The following is a 19,598-nucleotide window of genomic DNA, read 5'->3' on the forward strand; positions in this document are numbered from 1 at the left end:
TTATCTTTTCATACATCACTTACATTTTTAAATAAATGAGAATTTTTCATGTATAAATTTTGAAAGTAATTTTCTGGTCTAATCTTCTGATAACTTTCCTTAAATGTTAGTTTTTGCTTTAATTTCTGTCTATATGTAACTCAAATAGAAATGTACAATTTTGTTCTGAAAGATTGAGTCAAAGTTTTAAAAACCTGCATTTTTCCTTTCTCCTTCCCTTCTCATTTCCTTTTTTCTTCTTACACAAGTTGTTTGTGAACATATTACATGCTATTTTGGAAAGCTGTTTGCTCTCTTTACTTGTTTTGGATAGTCTTGGCTGGCTAGGGCCAGCCTACACCTTCCAGTTTCCTGTCTCAGCTCCTGAGTGTTTAGAGTTGTATACAATTGCATCTCACCATGCCCCTAGAATACGTTAGAGTTCAGTTAGTGATTCCAAAATCCATCCAAAGAAAACACAGCTTCACAATGACAGTTGAGGTTTGTTTGCTTGTTTGTTTTTCCTGGGTTTGGACACAGGAAAAGCAAAAGTTCTATTTGACGTTTCAGTTTAACTGCTCATAGATATGCTAGGCCCGTGAGTATTATGGTGCCTGCTAATATTAAAAAAAAAAAAACAAAAACAACAAGAAATGACACTTCAAAACTCTCTGTCTTTTTTTCTCTTCTCATTTATTCACAGACACACATCCGCACACACAAACCCACAATATACACATATGCACCATACACACAGAGAAAAATAATTATGCTGATTTTGCTGTGAGTGAGCTGTATAAAATAAAACTGTAAGCACATTATAGAAATCTTACAGTCATGGCAGAAACATGACTCAGCATTGTAAGGTAAATATAAACATTTGTGAATTTTCTTTTTTAAATAATAATTTTCCTTGCAAATTTAACTTGCAAGTTGGCTGGATTAATAATATTTGCTGGTTCAATAAAAAAATGAGAATAAAGAGTGTTTTAAAAGATAAAAACAAGAGTGTTTTAATTTCTGTGCACGAAATTGTCTGACACAACGAAGGTTCTTTCAAATGACAACTGCCTTAAGTTGTATATAAGGATAAAAGAGTTTGTAGTACAAAGGATTTTCTCTTTAATGATGTAGCTGTCACACATATTATTAAATACTCAGGGCTATAGTAACATAGTTTTGTATTCACAGTTCTTTCTCTATGCTATTCTTTTCAATGGGAATAAATATCTGAAGATCTATTAGCTCTTCAAGTAGTTTAAACAATGGGCTACTTTATAATAGGAAGTTTGAGGATTGATAGTTCTTGACTTCACAAGGAAATCTGGCCAGTAATTGTATTAAGAAACTAATTCTTTTTTAGTCTAGGATATTTACATTATTAATGGTATTCCTGAAGAGCACTTCATTAATGATAGTCCTGAGAGCTTTGCACAATATCTCCTGGTTCACAATTCCATTCAGTTCATAATAAGAACAATTTCTTATAGAAAGCCATAGCATACCCTTAGCTAAAATAATAGGAGGGAATGGATTCAAATGAATAAAATGACAGAGGAAAAGGGGGATATTATAGCAGATACCACTGAAATCATTTAGAAAATGAGAATGGAGGTTAAAAAGCATTAAGGTGGTGGGGTTTTTGCATTCCTTTTGGTAAGTGGCATTGTGTCATCAAAAATTTTATGTATATTCTCAGATTTGATGCTTAAAAGTTTTTATAATTGGTCATTCTTTAATGCCTGAAGAATCTGTGGTGATAAATTATTTTCCATGTTTGATATTGGTAACTTGCAATTTCTGTTATCTTCACTCATCTAGCTATAAGTATAGTGATCCATTTATCTTGGATTTTATTTTTCTCTATTCTCATTTTTTTGTTCTTAATTTCTACACTTACTGTTTCTACTCATTTTGAACTTATTTTGATATATCCCCTTTGGTTATTAGTTCTGAATCCCCTGCTTCAACATACTCATTTAGAAATGTATGTTAAAGTTCTGCTTTAATTACAGTTCTCATTTATCTGTAGTTCATGACTATTTGGAAATGCTTTGCTTGATTTTAGTATAATTATTAGATGGGTTATTATGAGATTGCTATTATGGACTTATTCTTTGTGATTTTTTTTAAAATTTAATTCCACTGTGAGCAGGAGAAATATAACCCATGTGATTTTGATCTATTTAACTCTATAACATATTATAACTATCATCAAGTTTTACTTGTTCATTTTATTATTCGCAACCTTATAGTTAATTGAGTCGTTCTTTTATTATGTCCAACACCATCCCCATATATAGTCACAGAATAAATCTGTTACATTGTAAGTGAAAAAGTATGGCCTACATGACTAAGGAAGTCTAGTGCAACTTGAGACAAGACTACAGTCCCACTGACACTTTACTCAGATCTTGATCCAGCCTCTATCAGCTCTATTTCTGAGGTGCCCAACTGCAAAATTTGTTTAGTTGGAATCTGCAGAAAGCAATTAGAAACTTTGCCATATTTAAAATTCTCTTCAGAGAGCAAATGTATTCCTTCTGAACAAGACAAACTGTTTTATAAACCCAACTTGACCTGGTCTTGATTCAGAAATGTTACTGTGGTGGTTTATATGAACCCTTTAACGTTCCTCGAGCACACGTGCCCTTAGAAAGCCTACATGTTATTCTCAGCTCAGTCTCAAGAAGCCAGATGAAAAAAATCTATCAATAGGAAGGATAAAGGTGTTACCACTACTGAATAATGTAGAGAATCTGATACTTGACAGTTAGAAATGATCTGAGATGCTTAGACTCTGAATCCAAGAATTTCCCATAGGTACTCAGCTCATAATTTATATAATCTTGGTGATAAGATCCTATACACAGATTGATGTCTAAATAAATTAGCCTTTTACTAAAGGGCTGTTCAACTAGTCTTTTTTTCCCCTAAGACTTTCTTTGATATATAGAAAGACTAGCCAGATCAGAAAAAATAGCCAATAACCCAGGAAATGCAGTGATAAATATGGGCCAAACCAACAGCAACTGGAGACGACATTACTTATTGATCTGCAGATCTGATTAATACTGTTAGTACATGTTCTTCTGGAATTCTGCACAATGTTTGCAATTCTGTAAATATGTATCTCCTTAATGCTAACAGGAGCAAGGCATAAATTTATTATATTCCTTTTACTGTGACCCAGAACTAGATAAGTGTCTGACACTCATTAAAAATTAAAATATTTGTTGAAGGAATGCATACCAATCATTCTCTTGCATGTAGCTAGCCAAACCGTAGAATAACTTTTCCAAAGGAAATCCCAGTGTTCTCTCGAAAGACAGGTGATGTTGCTATCTGTCCAAAAAAGAGTAAACCCTGGCCAAACGACAAAAGACACAAAATGATTGTTATTACAGGGATATTGAAAGATGTCACCAACACACCTCAGGACTCAGGTAATACAGCTGTCAGGAAGAACATTTCATAAATTTAATTGTTAAAATATTGGTTTCTGGTATTGGAGATTTAAGAGTAGTTGAATTGTCAACCAGGATAGGGACTTGAGTTGGAGGTCAAGTAAGGAAATAATGTCAGACCTGCTGAAGCAATCAGAATACTGACCGCATGGCTGACAACATGGCTCGAGTGGTAGAGAGCCAGCCCAGTAAACCCAAAATCCTGAATTAAATGCTCAGTACCACCATAAAAAGGAGCAGGAAAGAAAGAGAAGATCATGAAGCATAAATGAAAGACTTTAGTTAAGGGATATTAGTTTTGTCTCACTTTTCAACAAAGAAAATTTAATTAAAAAAATACACAAGGATAACCTCTTGTAATTATAAACTGATTTTTCCCTATTTCCTAACAGTTAATATTAGCAAACTATTGAAAAGAGTCACACCAAATATGGACAGAGAGGGTTTAAGGAAACATAGTCCACCCTTGTTCAACTCAACAGTTAAAGAGAAAGTCCATCATTGTAGTAATAAAGACAACTTGGGTACTCAGGGTCAATAGGTTTAGATTTATAAAGCTATGAAAAATGATCAAGGCATTATAGGAATAGTAAAGTAATGACAAATTGCTAATTATTGTGTTTTTTTAGCTCACTTCAATATGATTCTTTTACAAAATGTTCTATACATTTAATATAGAAAGCTTGACAAAGGTGAGATAAATATACACCCACAAATCTATCAAGTAATTCATGTTAAACCCATTCAATTACCTGTAAATACCATTTTATATCTACTAAAATGACAAATAATCATTGTACAAAATTGAGAAAACACAAACTGGTATAGGATTATGACTAAATCACCTGTAATTCCATTATTTGGAGATTATGATTAACATTCAAATATTTCTATTCAGATGCATAGTATACCAGGTACCATATTACACATATAATATATAATTCTATATTCCTTTCTCTGCTATGAACATAATACTTAATTTTGTTAGCATGATCTATTTGCCCCAACAATTTCCAACTATATGAATGGCCTGTAAATTTGTAAACAAGACCATTCATTTGAACATGTGTCTCTACATCATTTCCAGGTCCTTATAACTCAACAGAAGTCTGAAGGACTTTTCTTTAAAGGTGGCTAAAGCTCAGAATTAAAGGAAGATTAAGCTATTAATTTCAACTCATCATTCACAGAGCTGCTGAAGCATCCATAGGCCATTTTAGCTCAGAAAATTGGGAAATAGAACTTGAATGAAAACTGCAGCTTTGATTACTTTGAGCTGTCACTTGACTGTTGTTAAATATTTTCCTTACTCAAAGAAATACCAAGAATTAAAAGGTAGGGATTCATTTTACTTTAATAAACTAGTAAGTTGATGGGAAAAAGAAATACCTCAGGAACAGAATGGGTAAATGTCTCAAAGAAGTTCACGAGTACATCCAATTAACACACAAATGCAACTAATATTCAATTTAATTTACCCTAAATTTATGTAAATGAAACATATAACAGAATATTTACCTCATATAATTTAAGATAGTATAGTAAAACTGTCCAATAATGGAAAAGATGGAGTAATTTACCGTATAAGCCACAGGATAAGCCAGACTTCAAAGAAAAGCTTCAAGTACAATTCATCAGATTAAGACATCTAAATGCTTCTCAGAAAGTGCCAGGTATGTTACAGCTATCAAGGTGTTATAGAATACCCAGGAGATGATACTAGAAATTCATGAAAACTGTTGTCTATATAATTAAACAGGAGAGGATTGGCAAAGAAAAATTAAAACTAAAAACATAAAAAATACTATTCAAAGGCATGAAGTTACTCAAATATTGAAACACATGAAAATACCACTCCCCAACCCCAGGTATCTCTTCTCGTTTGATTTTCATCAGAAGAATCTGATGGGCTAAACCTGACCTCAGGCAGGAGAAATTGAAATGCAATGTGATAAAATTCCTGTGATGAAATTGCCCTTCATTTACAATTACTGGCCTCCACTATTAGCTCATAGCTGTAATCCTAGCTTTGTGGGAAGCTAAGTTGGGAGAATTGTAGTTCTAGATCATTCTAGACAGAAAAGTTTTGAAGTCCCATCTCAATGGAAGGATCTGGGAACGGTGACACATCTCTGTCATCCCTGGTATGGTAAGAAGCTTAGATAGATGTATCACAGTCCATATGGGTACGGGGGCAAGATTTGAGACCAGATCTCAAAAATAGGGAGCACAACATGGGCTGGAGTTGTAGCTAAATGGGAGGCCAATTGTCTCACGAGCACACAGCCCTGATTTTAAATTCTAGCACTTTCAATAAAACTAAAAGAAAAGAAAATAAATGAACATATAAGCAGTCTTGATTTCTCTGGGCCTTGTAAATATATTTCTTATTTGAATTATTCTAAGAGGAGAGTTTCATATACTTTGCTTTAATGTTTCTCAATTCTCATGTGTAGGTTAGAATCCTGATAGGATTTCTCTACTACCAGAAACCCTATGTCTGTATTCTAAAACCAGTTTAGGAAACTCATTTTTTTTTTTCTTTATAGTTAAAGTGTGGTACAGAGGAGTTACAGATTCATATGAAAGGCAGTGAGTACATTTCTTGTTCTACTTGGTACCTCCTTCCTCATTCCCCCCTCCCCTCTCTCTCTTCCCCTCTCCCCCCAAGCGTTGTGCAGTTGGTTTACACCAAATGGTTTTGTAAGTGTTGCTTTTTGAATGGTTTGTCTTTTTGTCCTTTGTCTCTCAATTTTGGTATTCCCTCTCCCTTCCCCAGTTCAGCAAGATATGTGTGGTACAATTTGATCTATAAATTATTGACCTGAGGAGACTGAATCATGCCCCATAATTAATTAAATATGGCTCTGTTATAAGATATAATAATCCTTTTCTCTTGAGTAAAAATATGAATTCAAAGCTTCCGCAAGCTGTTTGGCTCTAATTCTTAATATAACTTTATCCCCATGGTACTGTACAAATTGACCCTAAGTTAGATCTAGTTATGATCTAACTTTGCCATATAACTTTTAACTTGCTTTGGTAGTTGGATCTAAGGTAGTAAGTACTTTAGATAAGTGCTATTTGTCCTCATTGTAACTTCAACATACGGTGGTAATTTATGAGCCTTACTGGGAATGTCTTTGCCTTCTCCTGCTAAATTGCTGCAGATTCCTTACTGAGAAGGCAGAATGAGAGTTCCTCATAGGCAGTAAAATAACTGCACTTAAGTTCCACTTTAGTGAAAGTTCAAATCCTTAGGGAGAAACTTGTTTAGCTGACTTATGACTCAGGATTTCTAAAATAAAAAATCACATTGCTGGACACCATCTTTCAGGTCTGTCATCTGGTGCATGGTATGGTGGCATATTCTAATAGCAAAACAAAAATACTAACCAAATATTCATGGAAAAGTGGAATTGAAAAATAATTCCCATTATATTCAGAGGTACAGAGAAAATACAGCTATGTGATGCTATTCAATCCTGAGCTCAGAACTCACAATCTGCTTTGTAGGAAAGAAAATTCTCCTAAATTCCTCCAAAGGTAAATATTCTGTTCCCTTTTTTTCTGAATTGTTTGTCCTCTCCCTCAGATAGTCTAGGAGACTACATTTGATTACCCATGGAGATGGTGTGAGAGTAAGTAGTTTAGATGGCACAAATACAGAGATGGTTGAGTAGCAATATAACTTTCCCTGCTCTACTTGGCGCTGATTTTTGTGCATGATGTGATGATTAGCTGAACTCAAAAATCCCACTCTGGTTTAGATCATCTTCCCCTCCCGACACTTAGTGTACTCAATGTCAAGAGCATGTGCTTAGTATTACTAAGAGTCACTGCTCCTGTCCTTAGATGACTCTAAGGGGGAAGTCTGATCCTGTCATGATACCCTTGAATCTCTCCTTGAGAAGAGGCTGTATGTTCAACAGTGATAGCAACTCTAAAATGAGACATATTCAGCTCACAAAGGCTGTGCTCTGAATGAAAACTCAAGATGAAAAAACACAGTTAGGAAGTGAGTTTTTTTTTTTTAAAACTCTTATCTAAAAAATCATTCGTATATATTAAAACTATCTCAGGTTCTCATTAGATATTACCTGTGGGTATTATAAAATAGAGAGATAAACCTGATAATGAAAACACAAATCAATTCTATCCAGCTACCTTTTTCATTTTTACATGCTACCCAGCCTTCTGATGTAGAGAGGGCAGGGAATTGAAGAAATGAAAGGAGTTTTCTTCTGTGTTTTTTTTTTCTTCTAGTTTCAATTAAAGTATAATAGCAAAGCTTTAAGAGAAAATGCTCCAAATCCACTTGTGCTTTATCTGCCTTGAGGTAGAATGGAGGAAACATTCTTCATTGAGTTCAAAGGTCACATTCACCTTTTTTATTCCTAAGAAAGAGGAAGAAAATCATTGTGGAACACATCAGTGAATAAGACCTGCATCCTGATCTTATTTTCCTGAGCCCCAACAAAGTCTAAAGACAATATTTATTTCAAGTAGTGTCTCTGCCTAATACAATAAACTTCTGTAAATTTTTCATAAGATTAAATATGGAAAGGTTATAAAATTTTCTTGAAGAAAAGGTGTTGTTGTAGGTCTGATAAAATTGGCCAATATATTCTGAAACATTCCATAGTAAAATAAGGAAACCAAACCATCAAGACTCTTTCTTGAGCTGGAATGAAAAATATTTAAAAATAAAGTCCACCAGGAAAATTAGTGAACAGAAAAATGAGTCAGAGTTAGGTTGAGATTAGTGAATTCTTCTAAGGATAGGAGCAGCCATTTAATTAATAAAACTATATTCAGATTAATTTTAAGTATAACTTTTTAGGAGCCATGAGATTCCATCTCCAAAAATAACCATCAGAAAGCAGAGCTGGAGGTACAGATCAAGTAGTAGAACCACTGAATGTAAGTTTTGTAGAAAAGTAAATCTGACTACGTTTTTAAATGTTTTAGGCCTACATAAACTCCCCCAAACTCAAAACAAAATTAATGTACTCTAAGAATAATACCTATGCCAAATTCAAGGCAATTTTTAAGGTTTAATTAACTTTTTTAAATTAATCAGAAGAATCTGAACCCAAAATATAAAAGTACACAACAAATACTGAAGAAAATTCACAAAAGATCAAGTAACATTTTTTTAAGGTTTATAAGGAGGTTTATTAGTGGGGCCATATCTCCCACAGAGAAGGAGCAACATGGCAGCTGGCTGGCTTCAACCTCAATTAACATTTTAAAAGTTAGCAATGTCATAATAAGAAATACAAATATTCAGAGTGCTGGTGGTTCATCCCTGGAATGCTAGATACTCAGAAGGCTGAGTTGTGAAGATTGCAGTTTGAAGCCCTTCCAAGCAGCAAAGTCGGTGAAGCTCTTATCTCCAATTACCCATCAAAAAGCTGGAAATGGGATTGTGATTCTTGAGACCTCTCCTTGTGCACAAAGGATTAGGGCACAGCCTAGGACCTAAGTTCATTTAGAAAAAAGATGGAAGAGATTGATAATAGTGTTAGCAGAGATATACAGGCAAGAATCCTCATAGACTGTTTTAAGGGTAATTTGTATAAGCCACTATGAATCTGTATTAATATGCTTACCACTGGAAGGACCTCAGCTCAAGAGTATGCTTGTAGGTAAAGACTCATGTGTACAAGGATGCCTAGTGAAGCATTGCTAATAACCGCAAGACTGGAAATGGCGCACGTGCTTGTTTGAAAGGCCAGTTAAGCAAATTCAATGGGACACTCAGTCATGGAGTTATCTGAGAACAGAAGAGCAGCAAATGCCTGCTGAGTAGTGTATCAGTACAATTCTCTTTGTGTAAACAAATGTTTATCTCTATGTACTTATACATTTTTGAATATGCTTAGATTTTTATCAACAGGGTTGGGCACAGTGTTTTGTGAATATAAGCCCAGCTGTTCGGCAGGTAGAGGTTTTGCCCAAGCAAAAAGTTAGCAAGATTCAGTCTCAACAAGAAGCTCAGTATGGTGGCATAAACTGTTTTTCCTAGCTATTCAGCAAACATAATAAGTAGGAGGATTGCAATTGAGGGCAGCATCAGCAAAACAAAAAATTCAGTCTAAAAACATAAAGCAAAAGGAACTGGAGACATGGTTCCAGTACTAGAACAGTGCCTTCCTAGAATGTGTGAAGCCATGAGTTCAAACCTCAAGATAAAAAGAAGTATCTATCAGGAGGTAATTACAACAAATTCTGATTATCTTTGGAAAGAGAAATAGACTAGTGGTCAGAAGCAATATTGTTTTTAAATTAAAAAAATGTTCATTTCTGTACTTGTAAATGTACAAGTGTTACCTCTATAGTACATAAAATTCAAAGGCAGTATTATATAATATCAGGTCTTTAAAAATCTTTGTGAAAACATTATTTTCTTTGGCTCTATTGAAAAGCCTAGTGTCCTAATTTCAAATAAAATCACACAGGCTTCTAACCCAACTAATTCCAAAATATCTATTGGATCAGATAAAAGACTCAAAAGATACCAGATGAATATTATTTCACTATGTAAGCTAATCATTGTAAGATAGACTTTTTTTATTCTTTTTTGTCACACCTATTTATCTATTAGTCTAGTTTTTCTAGTAATTCATGACTTTTAAATTCTAGAAACCACTTGTTGAAATCTTATTCAAGGAATATAATAAAAAGAGGTTAATGTCAATCAACTTCAGAGTAACAATGTTGCCTTGAAAACACATTTAATCTTTCACATTTAATAGGCCCAGCCAAATAATAGTAATCTAAAGAAAAAAAGAGCATGTGAATAGAGAAAACAAAAGATATCACTGGAAAATAATTAATAGAAAGGAGATTAAAAATAGCAACCTATACCAGACATGAGAAATCTGAATCCACAAAAGACACTAGTGAAGAAAGCCAAAAGATCCTCATGTACCTAACAGTGAGAGTAAACACTCAGCTAAGATCTGACATCATTCATCTGATGAATGACTCTTTGAAGCTTGGTAGCCATAGCTACCGACAGCATACCCACCACGAGGCCATGACCAAGAAAAGAGATTTGATAATGAGAAGGTTCATGGGCTCCAATTACAAAAATGAATTAATAAACATGTATCATGAGTAGATGTCTCTTAGCCCCCTTCCACATGTCCTTCAAAATGGTAGTAGCCACACCTGCCATCTGAGACGACTGGAAATTTTTCTTCTTGTGAATTAATCATTCCAAAATTAGAAATATCAAAGATATATTTGGAGATTTCTAACATAATGAAAAATGTGTTAAAACTCTAACATTGATGTCTACAGAGGAATTAATTGCCTACAGACATTGCATTTCCAATAAGATTATTGTATTTTTCCTTTGGATGAGAATAGACAACCAATGATCATTAGATAGCAGGAAACAAACTCTTGAAAAAAATGTAATGTTAAATAATATCAACAAATAAGTAATAAAAATGCAATCTGGATCCACGATTAAAAAAAGGCACACAGAAATGGGAATGAAAGTAGCAGATTAGATAGCTCTAAGAGCTTGTCACTATGCAGAAACACCGAAAAATGGAGCAAAAACTGTGAGAATCAGTTTCATCAAAACTCTAGAAAGCAGTCAAAGAGTTACAACAACTGAGCAATTGCTGGAAAGAAAAAAAGACAACATGAAAATAGCAAAATAGCTTTGCAGAATTTTTGCTTGCCCATGTTCAAGGCTCTGGACATGAAGATGGCAGTCTCTACTTCATGTGAGGGTGTCATCACCTGCTCCAGAGAGAACAGAACAGACTTTTTTCTCAAACAATTTGTTAGATTTTTTTAAACATCCAATGTCTGCCTAAAGGATCGGTGCAAGGCACTTGCCTTTGTTTGTGTAAGCCATACTCTCTTGGGTAGGAAAACAGCTATATAGATCAGAATGAGGTGAACAACACAAAGAAATGACATACTGCTTCTAAGACAAGAAAATAGAGTTGAGGCAAACAACATACATGGTGAAAACCTAGAAGCAAAGCTCCAGAGAACTGCTTTGTAAAATTCAGAGGTTACGTGAATGTGCAGGGAAGAACAAACTTAGAAAAGACTTATGAGCAGGGACTACTCCATACTCTCAGTCTTGGTTACCATGTAGTTTTACCAAGAATTAGTGAAAGCTGTCAGATGTCATAATTTCACAAAGTATTGAGGAGGTTTCCCTGTACAGAGTTAAGTTTTAAAGAGGGTTTTTTAAAAATATCTTTTCTTTTAAATTCTCTCTCTCCTCCTCATTCTCCTCTCCTCTTCTCTTTCTCTATGTACGCCTTCTCCTCCTCCTCTCCTTTCTCTTTTTCTTCCTTCTTATTCCTTGCTTTTATGTATTCAAAAATCTCCCTCTCAGAATATTAACTGGCCATAGAGGAAACAATCAGGCATTTCACAGATTTTTTTAAAGAAGACTTTAGAAAAATAGGTTTGCAAAATCCATTAAACAAAAAGCTTCAATGCATAGCAAAATACAAAAGTATTACCCAAAGCGAGGGAGAAATCTGCTTTCCTGAATTATACCACATGACAGTTTTCAAAATGTCCACTTTTCAACAAAATATTATAAAACAAAGCACCAAGAAAAGTGAGTCTAGTCACAAGAGGAGTGAGCGGACAGTGCTTCCTCTTACTATCCTAGGGGAAGCTTATACATGAAACCTTCTTGATATAGTTTCAGACAACTATCCTAAAAAATATTGTGAACACTAAATGGAAACAGAGGAAAATGTTTTAACAACCACAAATTATCCACAAAATACGTTGAGCAGTCAAAGGTACAAAAGCTGCTGTTGCAAAGTACAATACCTAACATGTTAAAATTCATGAGGCATTTAGTAGCAGAGCCGAATGGCCCAGAGAAACAATGAACTTGAAGAGGATTAAATAACAGTGAACTCACATGAGCACAGAAAGTAATATAAATGAGCACACGGCTTGAGAATAACACTGGGCATCATCATAGTAATGTGTGTGTAAGGGGTATTCTAGAAGGAGGAAGAATATTTGAATAATGTCAGGAGATCCCCAGATTTGATATGAGGCAGGGAGAACCCTGTCTATCTATATCCATCAAGCACCACGGACTCCAAGACCTCAAAGAGAAACAAACACAAAATGATCTGCATTGAAACAAATTTAAATGAAAAAGCTAAGAACAAAGCTGTGAATGAGAACAAAAGTCTTAGATTTGGCTGGAATTCAAAGTCTTCATGTGTCATTCTCTAATTATGTGCTTCCTTGCATGTTGCTTTTGCCTTTTGTTTCTTCCTATAAATTGAGCTACTAATTCCTATTTCACAAAAACATTCTGAGTTGATTAATAGAAATCTGCAAATTTCCTAATACTATATAGGAATATGTCTCCATTCAGAATAGGAGTGCAGCTCTGGTGAATACCATCACTTATTCTAATAATGAATGGAAAGTGTAATAGCCTGAAATCTTTCCTGAAGTAATCCTTCATGAAGTAATTATCTGATTCAAGTAATTACCAATCTAATAATGAATAGAAGTAAGAAACTGAACATCTTTTCTTACCAAACCTCAAGTTCTTCATGAGGTAAATCCCAGCCCCATGAAATTTTATTCTGGTCTTAACATTTGTCTTCATTTCATAGTAGCGTTCATTACATGTCTGGAGACAAGTTACCACAGCTCTCTTAAAGGCAAAATGATATGCTTGCAAATTCTTTCTCTTCCCCCCCACCCCTCCATGCAAATAATTTTGAAGGGTTGATTATCTACGTGGTTGGGAAGAATATGATATTCTTATTAATTTATTTAAGATATTCAACTCTTTTCTGTATGTTCTATGAAATTAACACTCGAATGTTAAAACAAAACCTAACTTAAATCTTGAGATTGTAGTCTCCTGGAAATTTTATCTTTCTACCTATTTATTGTGTATAAAGAACTTTTCAACTCTTAAGAGCAAGTCTTAGGCAAATTCATGTTTCTAATCACAAATTCTGAAGAGTAGAGAAACGGTGGAGACATGCTAACATAGACCATGGAAACACTAGACATTCTGACTCTGTGTTTAGAATATTCTTGACCACAATAGAGCACACCAGAAATATGTATCTCAACTCTGGTGATTGTGCTGGTGTGAGGCTTGAATTAAGAGGTGAGGCACTGTCCCTTAGCCTTTTCTCTCAAGGCTTGAACCACAGCTTCACATACAGCTTTGTGGTGGTTAATTGGAGGTAAGAGTCTCTCACCCTTTCCTTCCTGGACTAGCTTGGCACTGAGATCCTCAGAGCTCAGCCTCTTGAGTAGCTAGCATTATAGGCATAAGCCATCAGCCTCTGGCACATGTACAGTTTTTAAAACACATAGTGCTGAAATCTTGAGAGGCTATAGGTTATCTTTAATAACATTAGTAAATAGTGCTGAAAGGAGAGTGCTCAGAGGAATGCATTAATTCAAAGAAAGTAATAAAAATGAATCCCAATGTAAATATATCCACATATCCACATCTTAAAGCCTGTTAACTCTTAATGTGAATTATTTTTTTAAATTGCACATTGGAAGCAGATATAAATCAAATGTACTTATGATCCTCTAATTTTACTCTTCTACTCTGAAAATTGCAGGAAGATTTTTCTATTTCTGATTATTTTAATTCATCTCATTATAAAGCCCTTCACAAATTCCCAGTTCTACAAATAATCATTTTCCATTTTGCCATCTAGAATAATTTGTCCTCATCATTATAGTTGTGTTCCTTTTTTACCCATAGCTGAGCATAACATAACTCATGCAATTAATCTCACCATAGCTATAAAGTACAATTACTTTTCTTTTTGTTCCTTAGTTACTGGTTCTATAGCTTTCCTCTTGCTTTTTTTTTCTGTTTTTTTATTGTTTGTTTTTTACGAAAACCCTATAAATTGAACATTCTTCTGCTCCTAGGGAGTGTTCTTCAACATTATATATACTGCAACATAATGACTGAATAAAATTTAAACTAAATAAGAACAGCATCATTTGCATAATACTCTCTGAATCTTTGTGGATGGAGGTATTTTGTTGTTGCTGCAAAATCTGATAGGTTCCACAGATGAAAGTGAATACAAAATAGAGTGATAGGCAGTAAGACCAAATCCCAAGAGTGCCTTCCCTGGGAGGGATTCACGGTAGGACACACAAAGATATGAGTGTAAACCTATCGAGAAGTGATCGAATAAATTATCATTTTAACCTGGCCATTTCTTCACTTCTAAAACACGCCACATCCAAACACACATCTATCTAAGATGCTGTTTAGCCTCTGATTTACCCCCAGAGTGTTTAGGAAGGGATACCTTGCATAAAATGCAAGCTGTTTTGTACTTAGTATAATGTAGAAAAAAATAACCTTCTCTAATTTGTTAGGGTCAACTTTAGGATCATCCTCCAGTGCTAGAATCATTGCTTCTCTCCCTCTTTTTCAAATATTGTTTCCCGACTTTCAGTGTTTATTTTTCATGCTGTATCCATATATTATTCATGTTTTGTTATACTTTGGAAAACTGGGACACAACTACAGGTCAGGTAAATGCCGGATATATTCTCTTTCTTTCAGTCTCAAGGCTGATTTAAAAGTAGTGCTGATTGGTCTACAGAAGGGTAATCTGTGAGCTGGGCGTCAGGGACAATGAATGCCTGGGACAAGGCCAGCAGAAAATGCTGGGCGCTAGTGTGTAAGTATCCTGAACACAATGATGATAATCACACTTCTGCTCTTCCTTCTTTTTGTGTTGGCCACATAATAGATTGGACAGATAATGCACAATGATTCTAACTGGAAAAATATGAGACCTGCTTTGGACATTATTATGTAAATGGAATATCATTAGTTAAAAAATAAAATGTATAGGTAAATGGTAAAGTCATAACATTTATGTAGTTAAATAAAATTTATGCAAGTACATAAAGTTTAGGTAAATAAATTTATGTAATAATTACTAAATTAAAATATTTGGTTTTCTTTTGTCTTTCAGCCATAGAATAGTGTTGGTATTAGCCATTCCTCTCAAGTCAGCCCTGCCCATGACAATTCTCTTTGGCAAGCAAAGCACAAGTAGAAATGATGTGTATTATTCTGAGTAAGTGTGTAATAACTCAATATGTACTTCAGTCATTTTTCATGGTCTTTTGTAAAAGCAACCTGCCACATTCCTGGGAGTGGGTTGCTCTTATCAGTTGGTCCCTGGAAGGAAGACAACACAGCTGTCATTAGCCTTCAATAAATATGAAGCAAAAAGGATTTAGTCTTTGTTGTGTTAAACCTCTAAGATTAGTTTCCTATAATCATAATGTAATCATATCCTTTAATTTTTCTTTTCTCCCATCTTCTCTAACTGGGCAAGGAAAAATTAAAGTTTTGCTTCAATTTTCAATTTTTTTTCTTATTAACAACTATTAATATTTCCCACTGGCTTCAAGTTTGAGTCAGCTCTTCACTATTTCATTTAAGGTCCATCTATAAAGAGTCAGACATTACTGGAGAATTCTTTATTTACTGTATCCATCTATAAATCAGTGGGTAATTTTAGACATTTGTCTCAGTGTAGGCCTGCTCATCACTATTAGAATGAAATGTTCTCACTTTCATTTAGCTTTCTCTTGGACTTTCTTATGCAACATAATAAGGCATAAAGATGGTAGAAGGAACAAGGGCTTATTGAAGACCAGCAATACAAAAATGCAGCAGCCTTTATTTTACTAATATATGTATAATTCAATTTGGATATTCTGTTATCTATTCAAAATGAAGATGAATTTTTCTCGCATAGGGAGAAGATATAATGAAAAGATTCCCAAGAACATCCTAATTTCCCTTCAAATAAGGTTTTCGAAGTCTTCTATTAAATCTCCTATCATTTTATGTGCTAACAATCTGTTCTATTCAATGTTTAATAAAATAGTAAAACATGAATATAATGCATTTTCTCAGTATTTGCCAAAGCACTTATTTTACAGTTGATACTTGATTGATTTTTCTCAATATAGGTTCCCAAGTTTTCCCCTACTTTCCTTGTGTGTTCTTATTGGAAAGCACAGATTGCCCTGACCACACTTCTCTGTGGCCAAACCAGCCTTAGATTTTCCCAGGTTGTCTGGAGTCTAGCCTAAAGCCTTGAACAGTCCAAGACCCCGGTTAAAGTTTTGTTGTTGTTGTTAACCAAAGCATTGAAAACACTTATATAACTGTACCTAACCTCACATAAACTGCATTTCTTTTCTTCCATGCATACATATCTATGTAAAGAATTCTTTTTGGATAAACTGCAGCACTCTATGATTGTCCCCTAAAAAATGGTTTGAATTAATCATCACAGTGTTTAGTACTTTGTTCTTTGGAATCACAACTGACCTTATACTGGGATTATTTGGGACATTCTGTTGTGCGTTCTCTCCTATGTCTGTTTTGGGGAGCACTTCAGCTACTGATTCAGTGGAACGAGACAATCAAAATGATAAAAAGTTTATTGATGTGAAAAAAGATAACAAGGAAGAATAAATAGCCCAATAAATATTCAAACTCTTCTTTTGGAGAAGCATCATTTTCATTGCACGTGTTGCAATGAGCACACACATAAATCCCATTCAGACTGAGCATATGTTCACCATCCTGTTTTCTAAATGAAATAGCAAGTAAAATTGTCTTGGGTTCAATTCTTGTGATGCCACAAGTATTTTCAGAACTCTTCATCTTCTGTATACCCTGGAAGCTTGTACCTGGCTGACATCTTTTAATTGAGGCTTATTTATAGTTTAGAAATGCAAAATACAACGAATCATTTTAGGTCAGTACTTGAAGATATTCCTCTAATTCTACTGGAGTTGGTGGATGGATTAAGTAGACATAGTGACTAGGTGTTAATGGAATAATAGAATACTATCAGATGCTTTTTAATAAGGAGAAAAGTTACTTTTTGGCTCCATTATGGGAGACCTGTTGGCTAAGGCTGTGGACTGTGTACCTAATGATCAGCCAAAAGCTGACTCTAGGTCACTTAGCAATTCTTCATAAGATCATTGCTAGAGAACTGGAAAATAATTATGAAAAACCCTGACATGTTCCCACCACCTGTATTTTATTTTTAACATTTTATGTACTCATTGCTTAATATAATAAACCCACTTTAGTTTGAAAACATAGTGGAGGTGTTTTTGTTTTCAGCAATGATGGGCTCACTGATTCACCCATTCCCTGAAGAGTAACTTTAAAACAGAACCTGTGCAAGCCCTTCTGAAGAATAAGAGCAGGAGAATAAATCGATGAGCATGCTTAGGGAGATTTTGTAGGAAGGACTTCAAGTTATTAAGAATTTTAGTGCCACGGACTGTTTCAATTCTTGCCTCTTACTAGGTAGATAACTTCTAATACAAAACAAATCTCACTGCTATTATTTGTAAAATGAGAACAGAATGCTTCTGTATGATAGGACTATATTGCTTCACAATAGAATGCTTGTAAGGTGGTAAGAGTGTGTGATATTTTATAAAGCATTAAAACACATTTACCATGATTTAGGGGTTAGGATTATTTTGGTTTTATATAAATAAAACCCTGTAAAATCATGATTTTTAAGCAGCAACTACATCAACATCCAAACAATGGAGCATACTCCCAGCCCTTTATCTAACAGCAAAAAACTATACAGAATGAGGTCTCTCCTCAAGTGTAGCACAATATTATGTAGTGCAGAAAAAAATAATAAAACAATCATATGCAAATGTATAGGATACTCGGGCCTGGTCATTGTGAGATGAAGTTGGATATGTAAAATTTCAAAGAACCTTTAGAAATGGAAAATCCTGAAGATAATGAAGTATCATTACCTTAAACAAAAATGAACGGAGGATAAGGACTTATCTGCACCACTTTGTCCGTACTTCCAGGCTGTGCAGCAGAAAGCTCTCTCTGTTTCTGTCTCTGTCACTTTCCTGGCCATATCTTGGCAAGAAATTATGATACCACAAGTTATTTTATGGTTAAACATGGTGGTGTGTTCCTATAACCCCAATACTATAGCACTCAAGAGGCTGAGGAAGAATGGTTGCAAGTTTTAGGCCAGCCTTAGCAACATTGCAAGACCCTATCGCTACCCTCCACCTCCCAAAAATTTAAATTGCAAAAGTTTAAAGTTTAAGTTATAAAGTTTAAATTTTTGTATGTTTTTCAGGTAACTAGGGCAAATTTTTTTTTTGTCTTTTCTTTTTTTGCTACTGGGGCTTGAACCCAGAACGTTGCACTTGCTAGGCAAGCACTTTGCCACTGAGCTACATCCCAGCCTGGGACAAGTATTTAATTACAAAGAATCTATGGACTATTGCCTTCCTTATTTGTATGAGGAGCATTGGTGCTTGTTGAATTGGATAGGTGACGTTCTTTGATTCTGCCTTCTTGTCTTGTTGAATATGGTTGTCTCCTTGAGACTCCGACAACTGTGTTGTATTTCATCCTTCACTGCAGCTAGAATATCGAAAGTGGCATTTGTTTCCGCAGTGATGGCAGGAGCAGTATGGCTAGGGTCACACAAGCAGATTCAGAATACCAGGGCAGCACTGTGAAGAGGCGACACAGATGGCTGCTGACAATGTTGGCAGTTTCACAAAGACAGCACTGTCACATTTGTATCATTTATTTGCTCTCCCACATGGTAAAGGAAGCCTACAATTGTTTGCCTATGGTCTCACACTCAGATGATTTTCCATGAGTTAAGGTTAAGAGACAGATACAAACCTCTAAAACAAATGTCAGACTCTAGTCAACTGTGCTCCGAGAATTGCTGCAACAAGCAAGCCCAACTCACGTGTCATCACCACGGGAACGTTTCTACTCAGACCTCAGAGAGGGAGCTTGTAAAGATGGTGCGACTACCTGCCACCCAAACGTGCATTTGACAGTTCTATACCTGGAATAGCTTTGTGCATATTGGTTCATAAAACTTATTTTTAAGTTAATTTTATTGTCAAGGTGATGTACAGAGGGGGTACAGTTACATACATAAAGTACTGAGTACACTTCTTATCAAACTTGTCATTCCCCCCTCCCTCATTTTTCTCCCGCTTTCCTTCTTCCCCAACCCTCCAGGTTGTGCAGTTAATTTCCAACATGTTGTCTTGTGGGTATCA

Source organism: Perognathus longimembris, chromosome 19 (genome assembly GCF_023159225.1).
Source record: "Perognathus longimembris pacificus isolate PPM17 chromosome 19, ASM2315922v1, whole genome shotgun sequence".
Lineage (NCBI taxonomy): Eukaryota > Metazoa > Chordata > Mammalia > Rodentia > Heteromyidae > Perognathus > Perognathus longimembris.